This window comes from Dipodomys merriami, unplaced genomic scaffold, assembly GCF_024711535.1.
Source record: "Dipodomys merriami isolate MVZ:Mamm:240054 unplaced genomic scaffold, mDipMer1.0.p SCAF_731, whole genome shotgun sequence".
Classification (NCBI taxonomy): domain Eukaryota; kingdom Metazoa; phylum Chordata; class Mammalia; order Rodentia; family Heteromyidae; genus Dipodomys; species Dipodomys merriami.
Genome location: NW_027206326.1, coordinates 377,501 through 385,337, shown reverse-complemented (window position 1 = coordinate 385,337; position 7,837 = coordinate 377,501).

Here is a 7,837-nt window from a genome sequence, read left to right as displayed (position 1 = left end):
GTTTACCAGATTGTGATAATTCAGAGGCTAGAAATAATTCTTGAGTGCTCAGACCTCAGTATATTTGCAGTCCTCTATGGAAAAATAAATTGTTATTATAAAGGTAGAAGAATAATCAATCATTTTATGTGAACAAAAGGAAAAGAGAATGAAATAACCCCTCATCTGATATGTAGACATTAATTCATAAGAAATTGAATAAAAGCTGGGTGCTGGTGGCTCACACCTGTAATCCTAGCTACTCAGGAGGCTGAGTTCTGAGGATCAGGGTTCAAAGCCAGCCCAGGCAAGAAAGTCATGAGACTTTTATCTCCAATAAATACCACCAGAAAACTGGAAGTGATGCTGTGGCTCAAGTGGTAGAACTCTCACCTTGACCGGAAGGGCACAGGGACAGCACCCAAGCCCAGAGTTCAAGCCCCAAAACCGACCAAAAAAATTTAAAAAAAGAAACTGAATACATAAATGGGATTTATAAAAAGTAAATCCCAGTTATCATAAAATTCTCTTGGTTTTCCTGTTATAGCCTGGTATGATTCAGATAGTACACATCAACATCAGTTTTGTTCTATACAGGTAACATAATGTTGCTTGTGGAAAGATAGTGATGCTACTCATCACATGATTGATGTGTGTAATTCTAAAATATTGATGAGACTGAAATCAGAGGCCTGAATGGTTAGACAAACATTATAGGCTCTCATCTCCAATTCACCAACAAAATATAGAGGTGGAAGCATTGAGTGATGATTAGAACACCAGCTGTGAGCAACAGTCCAAGGATCTGAGTTCAAGCCTCAATACTAGCACAAATAAAGGCGGGAAAGTATAGGTGTAGGTACCTAAGAGATGAGTAAGCTGAAAAAGGAAACTTACAAACATATATCACTAATAAATGATTAAGGGATTAGTCCCTAAAGTATGTATTTTTGTGTATATAGTATCTATAAACATGAAATATACAGACAAAGGCACTGAAAGGCATAATATATAAATATATTATAAAAGGAGACCTAAGATGCAGAAACATCTCTGGGAGACTCCAGAACTTGGACATATGCATGAGTATAAAATTTCAAGATTTTGTGTGACACTCCTTTGTAAACAGTAGGTTGCCCATAATGAACACGTTATTTATCAAAATTCCTACCTTACTTTGAAGGCTGTTTTTAAAGTTACCTTTCAGGAGACTATTTGGAACTCCAGAACTAGTATAATGATGACTAAGCAAAGAGCTGTTCTTTAAGCAAAAGACCTTTCTTCTTCTTTCCCTTTATTTCTTTAATTATGTATATATAACTTTAACCATTTGTTGAACTACACCTATTGCTAGTTTCAGTATATACATGCACCTATTTTACTCCTGTAGATCTGTCTTTCATCAGTATAACTGGTAGTCCCCCAATTACATACATATATAGGAAAAGAGAAATATTCTTACTGTGCCACATCTCATAAACTTACTATTACTTCCTTTTTCACCTGCCTCTAATACTTGTAAAATATCTGTTCATTATGCAATTACCATTCCACTTAAAAGAAATATATCTTCTACTCACTTATTTGCAACTATTTCTTCAAATTGGAGCTCAGTTAATTTCAGTTGGAACACAATTGGGTTTCTTCATTTATTAATGAATCATTCTTTTTCAGAAAGAGAAAGCATGGGATGTGCTTCATTTCTCTAGCTTTCTTTATTAAATTTCATGTTCTGGTATTCTTTCCTGTGTGGACTTCATCACCCATAATCGGGAACATATATATAGACTGTATGTACATCTTTATTTAGCAAGTGTTCTGGGTCTCATCTGTGAAGACAAGAATGTGTGGAGTTGGATAAAGCAATGTCCTTGTTTTGAGAAAAGCCATTGTGTAATCTTTTTTCAATTTTTCAGCAAATGGAATACATTTTTTAAATTTTATTTTATTTGTGAACATACTGTACAGAGGGGTTACAATTACATGGGCAAGATAATGCATACATTTTTTACCAAGCATTGCAGCCTCCTCTTTGTATACCCTGCACCTTCCTTCCCAGCCTCCCCTCTTCCCCGCACCCAATCCTTACCCCCCTCCGCTCCCCCCCACCAACATTGTAAAGCTCCTTTTTGACATGATAATTTGTACTTCTCATTGTTGCAACAGGTCCAACTGAATCCTTAAATGACTTGTTTTTCCCCATCTCCTCCATAAGTTATACAGCCATCAAATATATTGAAAGCGGGGGTTATACTGTGGGGGAGGGACATACAAAGCAACAAAAATAAACTTATAAATGCATGAGAAAAACATGCATGAAAAAAAACATTAAAATGCCTATCTAAGAATTCATTTTTTTAACATCACATTATCTGATTTTTTTCGCTTGACTCATGCATATACTAGATATTGCAAATAAGGGAAACCATGGGACCTATGCTTCTTTGGGCCTGGCTTACTTCACTTAATATAATTTTTTCCAAGTTTTTCCATGTCCTAACAAATGGAGCAATGTCATTCTTTCTGATTGAGGCATTGAAATCCTTTGTGTATATAAACCACATTTTCTTGATCCATTCATCTACTGAAGGGCATTTGGGTTGGTTCCATATCTTAGCTATGGTAAATAATGCTGCAATAAACATAGTTGTGCTGGTAGTTTTAGTGTGGTCTTGTTTGTAAACATTTGGGTAAATGCCCAAAAGTGGGATTGCTGGGTCATAGGGGAGCTCTATGTGAAGTCTTTAGAGGAACCTCCATACTTCTTTCCAAAGTGGTTGAACAAGTTTATATTCCCACCAACAATGAAGTAAGGTTCCCTTCTGTCCACAACTCCTCCAGCATCTGTTGTTAGAATTTTTGATTTTTGACATTCTAACTGGGGTGAGGTGGTATCTCAATGTTGCTTTGATTTGCATTTCTTTTATGGCTAGGGATGTTGAGAATTTCTTCATGTTTCTATTGGCCATCCTTCTTTCTTCTTCACAGAAGTTTCTATTTAAGTCGTTAGCCCACTTATTTATTGGACATCTGTTTCTTTGAGGATTTGTTGTTGGGGGATTTAATTTTTTGAGTTCCTAGTATATTTTAGATATGAGACCCTTGTCCGTTGTATGGCTAGTAAAGATCTTCTCCCAATCTGTGGGCTTTCTATTGATCTTGCTAGCTATGTTCTTTGCCATACAGAAGCTCTGCAACTTTATGCAATCCCATTTGTCCAACCTTTCTTTGATTTGTTGTGTTTCCGGGTCTCTATTCAGAAAATTTCGGCCTGAGCCAAGGAGACCTAGAGTTTCTCCTATTCCATTCTGTAAAGGTTTCAGAGTGTCTGCTTTGACTTCGAGGTCTTTGATCCATTTGGAGTTGATTCTGCTGCAGGGTGATATATAAGCATCCAGCTTTAGTTTTCTACAAGTAGGTAACCAATTTTGCCAGCACCATTTACTGAAGAGGCTGTCTTTCTTCCATTCTATTGTTTTAGCTCCCTTATCGAAGAGTAGATGGCTATAGGTCTGTAGGCTCATTTCTGGATTTTCAATTCTATTCCATTGGTCCTGAGGTCTGTTCTTATGCCAATACCAAGCTGTTCTCATTACTAAGGCTTTATAGTAGAGTTTGAAATTTGGTATTGATATTCCTCCAGCAGTGTTCTTTCCGTTGAGGAGCGTTTTTGCTATTCGGGGTCTTTTGTTTTTCCATATGAATTTTTGGATTGCCTCTTCTATTTCCTTGAAGAATGAGGTTGGAATTTTGATAGGTATTGCGTTGAGTTTGTAGATAGCCTTGGGAAGTATTGCCATTTTCACGAAGTTAATCTTTCCAATCCAGGGGCATGGGATGTTTTGCCATTTTTTAAGTTCTCTGTTGATTTCCTTTTTCAAGATTTTAAAGTTTTCATCATAGAGGTCCTTCATTTCTTCGTTTAAGTTAATTCCTAGGTATTTTATTTTTTGTGGGGCTATTACAAATGGAGTTGCTTTCCTAATTTCAGCCACACTTTTCTCATTGTTGGCATACAGAAAAGCCACTGATTTTGGGGGGTTAATTTTATAACCTGCTACTTTGCCAAAGTTTTGAATCAGCTTGAATAATTTGGAAGTGGTGTCTATGGGATTCTTTAAATATAAATCATGTCATCTGCAAAGAGGGAGAGTTTTATTTCTTCTTTCCCTATTTGGATCCCCTTTATATCTGCATCTTGTCTTATTGGTGTAACTAGACTTTCTAATACTAGATTGAAGAGAAGTGGAGAAAGTGGATATCCTTGTCTTGTTCCTGAATTAAGAGGAAATGGCTTTAGTTTTTCACCATTAAGTATAATGCTGGCTGTAGGTTTGTCATATACAGCCCTTATTGAATTGAGGAATGTTCCATGGATTCCCAATTTTTCCAAAACCTTCATCGTAAAGGGGTATTGGATCTTGTCGAATCCTTTTTCTGCATCTATTAAGATAACCATGTGGTTCTTATTCTTGCTCCTGTTGATGTGATGAATTATATTAATTGATTTGCGTATATTGAACCAGCTTTGCCTCCCTGAAATGAATCCTGTTTGATCGTGGTGTATAATTTTTTGGATGAATTGTTGAAGTCGATTGGCCAAAATTTTGTTGAGAAGTTTTGCATCAATGTTCATCAAAGAAATGGGTCTATATTTCTCTTTCTTTGATGAGTCCCTCCCTTGTTTTGGGATGAGGGTTATGATGGCTTCATAGAATATGTTTGGTACTGAGCTGTGGTGGAGTATTGGTGTGAGCTCTGCTTTGAAGGCCTTGTAGAATTCCGCTGTAAAATCATCTGGTCGTGGACTTTTCTTAGGTGGGAGGTATCTTATTGCTGTTTCTATTTCAATGCTTGATATGGGCCTGTTAAGCTGGTTTAACTCATCTTGGTTTAGTTCTGGCATGTCAATATTTGCTAGGAAAAGGTAGATTTCTGCCAAGTTCTCAAACTTATTAGCATAAATTTTTGAGAAGTATTTCCTTATAATGTTCTGAATCTTGGTTGTTTCCGTGGTGATGTTTCCATTCTCATCTCTGAGTTTATTAATTTGGGTGTGTTCTCTTCTTTTTCTGATAAGATTTGCTAAGTGTCTGTCAAATTTTTTAAGTTTTTGGAAGAACCAACTCTTTGTTTTTTTGATTCTTTCTATAGATTTTTTGGATTCTAATTCATTTAATTCTGATTAAATTTTAATTATTTCTTTCCATCTACTGGATTGGGGTTTATCTTGCTGCTCTTTTTCAAGGAGGTTTAGATGTGTCATTAAATTGTCAGTTTCAGATCTCTCCAATTTGTTGATGTAGGAGCTCAGAGCTATAAACTTGCCTCTGAGTACTGCCTTTGCTGTGTCCCAGAGGAGCTGGTAATTTGTGTGTTCATTTTTGTTGAATAGCATGAACATTTGAATTTCCTTTCTAATCTCCTCCATGACCCACTCATGATTCAGCATTGTGTTGTTCAGCCTCCATGTGATACCGGACTTTCTTTGGTGGCTTTTGGTTTTGAGTTCTAATTTTATTCCCTTGTGGTCAGAGAGAATGCAAGGTATAACTACAATGTTTCTGAACTTAGACAAGTTTGCTTTGTGGCCTAAAATGTGGTCTATGTTAGAAATTGTTCCATGCGCTGCTGAGAAAAACGTGTATTCTGATTCTGCTGGGTGAAATGTCCGGTAGATTTCTTTTAAGTCTAGTTCATCTATGCAGGTGTTTAGATCTGCGGTTTCTCTGTTGAGTTTTTGCCGAGTTGATCTATCTAGTGCGGTGAGTGATGTGTTAAAATCCCCAACAATTAATGTCGTTGGATCTATATGGGATTTGAGGGAAAGTAGTGTTTCTTTGATAAATTTGTGTGCTCCGTTGTTTGGCAAATAGATATTTAGAATTCTAATATCCTCCTGAAGGAGAGATCCTTTAATTAGTATGTAGCGACCTTCTTTATCTCTTCTCATGAATTTTAATTTGAAGTCTATTTTATCTGATATTAGGATTGCAACGCCTGCCTGTTTATGAGGGCCGTTTGCTTGGTAGATTTTGTTCCAGCCTTTAACATTGAAAATGTGTTTGTTTTTATGGGCAAGATGTGAGTCCTCCAGGCAGCAGATAGAAGGGTCTTGTTTTTTAATCCAACTAGACAGTTTATGTCGCTTAATTGGAGAGTTCAGACCATTAACGTTAAGAGATAGGACTGAGAGGTATTTGGGAGTTCCTGCCATGTTATACACCTTCTTGGAGCTTGCAAAAACTGGGTTCTTCCTATGGTTCTTGCATTCTCAGTTTGGGTGCAGTTTCTTGACCTTTATTGTGGTCTTTTTGGTTTTCTGTGTGTAGGACATCTTTAAGAATCTTTTGTAGGGCTGGTTTGGTGGAGATGTTTTGTTTCCATTTTTCTCTGCTATGGATGGTTTATATTTGGCCTTCAGTTATGAAGGAGAGTTTAGCTGGGTACAGTATTCTTGGTTGATAGTTGTTTGTTTTTAGGGCATGGCATACATCATTCCAGGCTCTTCTTGCTTTGATTGTCTCTGCTGAGAAATCTGAGGTGATTCTAATTGGTTTCCCTTTATAGCTGATTAATCTTTTCTCCTTGACAGCTTTAAGGATCTTTTCCTTGGTCTGAGTTGATCCTGTGTGGATTATAATGTGACAGTGAGATGTCCTATTCTGGTCTGGTCTGTTTGGGGTTCTAAAAGCTTCTTGTATCTGAATAGGCCTATCTTTTTGCATGTTTGGGAAGTTCTCTGCTAGGATCCTGTTAAACAAACTTCCTAGACCATTAACTTCTGTTTCAAGGTGCTCCTCTACACCCATTATCCTTAGATTAGCCCTTCTGATGGTGTCTTCCTAGTGTTGGATAGATCTATCATATTTCTTAGACATGTCTTGGATGGTTGTATGTTTTTTCTGTATAATATCTAGGCTGTCTTCAGTCCCTGAGATTCGATCTTCTACATGGTCAAACCTGCTGTCAAGACTTTCTACTTTGTTTTTTATCCCTTTTTCCTTCTAATTGGTCAGCTTTGATAGCTTCAAGTTCTTTATTGAAGCTTTGTTTTAGATCTTGTATGCAATTCTTTACTTCCTTAATTTGATGTTCAGTGTTTAATCTCTGATCACTTATTTGATTGGTTATGGTTTCCTTGGACTCCCATTCCTTCTGTTGGGTTACATTCAGCATTCTCTTTGTGGTCTCCATGACTTCCTTCAGCTCTTTGTTAATGGATTCCATGAATGCCTTTCGTGATCTTTGTGTATTCTCTTCCTGCTCTCTCAATTACTGTATTACTCTTTGATAAGCTTCCTCCTGTTCCTGGGATTCCTGTAGTTCTCTTTGAGTGTTCTCAGCCTGTTCACGCCATTCCTGTGTTTCTCTCTGAGTATTCTCAAGCTGCTCATGCAAATCCTGTATGGGGTTTTGAGTAGCTTCCTCATGCTTATGATATTGCTGTATAAACTTTTGGAATTCCTCCTCTCTCTCCCTATCACGCTCATACAGCGACCTTTGTATGCTTTCAATCTTTTGATTTATCATGTTTGCCAGCAGTGTTTGTAGATCTATTTGGGAATTCTCCTCTGGATTATTCATTATTTGTTCTTTCCCCTGATTATTGGGATTGGGAATTGAGATACCCGGATTTGCCATTTTTCTTGTGTTTTTCTGGCTTGTTCTGCCCATTTGAGATGAAAATAGCCCCAGTTTTGTGCTAGAACACTATCTTAAGGCAAGCATCAACCCAAGTCTGAATTTGCACAGTCAATTTTCTACAGATACAATCTAGTTCAACCGATACATCTATTCAACATCAAACAACTATACCTTAATGTGCTATGAAACGCAAAGAAGAATTTGGAAGACC